The following is a 1,274-nucleotide window of genomic DNA, read 5'->3' as shown; positions in this document are numbered from 1 at the left end:
TTATATATATTTTTATATTTTATTTGTATATAATATATGTATATTATTAAATATAAAAAAATAAATATTTAAAATTTTAATAATAATAATTATTATTTTAAATTTATTTACATACCAACTTTAGATTGTTCAACGATTATTAATTATAGGGTATATATATATATATATATATATATATATATATATATATATATATATATATACACCGTATTTATCGGTGTATAACACGCACTTTTTAGGCTAAAATTTTTAGCCTAAAGTCCATGTGCGTGTTATACGCCGATACACCTCCAGGAAAGGCAGGGGGAAAGAGGCCGTCGCTGCCCGCTTCTCTCCCCCTGCCTTTCCTGGGGTCTAGAGCCCTGCTGCCGGCCCTTCTCTCCCCCTGGCTATCGGCGCCGCTGCCCGTTCTGTCCCCCTCACTATCTGTGCCGGCGCCGATAGCCAGGGGGAGAGAAGCGGCACCGACAGCCAGGGGGAGAGAAGGGGCAGCGGCACCCATTGCAGGCGCCGCTGCCCCGTTGCCTCCCCCCATCCCCGGTGGCATAATTACCTGGGTCGGGTCCGCGCTGCTGCAGGCCTCCGGCGTGCGTCCCCTGCGTCGTTGCTATGCACGGCGCGGCGCACTGACGTCATGCGCTGCGCTGTGCAGCGCATAGCAACGACGCAGGGGACGCACGCCGGTGACCTGCCGCAGCGCGGACCCGACCCCGGCAACAGGTAATTATGCCACCGGGGATGGGGGGAGGCAACGGGGCAGCGGTGCTGGCAATGGGTGCCGCTGCCCCTTCTCTCCCCCTTGCTGTCGGCGCCGCATCTCTCCCCCTGGCTATCGGCGCCGGCAAAGAGGCGCCAGCACCGATAGTCAGGGGGAGAGAACGGGCAGCGGCGCAGATAGCCAGCGGGAGAGAAGGGCCGGCAGCAGGGCTCTAGACCCCAGGAAAGGCAGGGGGAGAGAAACGGGCAGCAACGGCCTCTCTCCCCCTGCCTTTCCTGGGGGTGTATCGGGGTATACACGCGCACACACGCACCCTCATTTTACCATGGATATTTGAGTAAAACACTTTTTTTACCCAAATATCCTTGGTAAAATGAGGGTGCGTGTTATAGGCCGGAGCGTGGTATACCCCGATAAATACGGTATATATATATATATATTTATATATATATATATATATATATGTTTTTAAATATATATATATATATATATATATAATAACTGTTACGCCGAGCGCTCCGGGTCCCCGCTCCTCCCCGGAGCGCTCGCAACACCC

The sequence above is a fragment of the Hyla sarda genome, chromosome 3 (assembly GCF_029499605.1).
Source record: "Hyla sarda isolate aHylSar1 chromosome 3, aHylSar1.hap1, whole genome shotgun sequence".
Taxonomy (NCBI): Eukaryota; Metazoa; Chordata; class Amphibia; order Anura; family Hylidae; genus Hyla; species Hyla sarda.
This window is presented reverse-complemented; position numbering follows the sequence as displayed.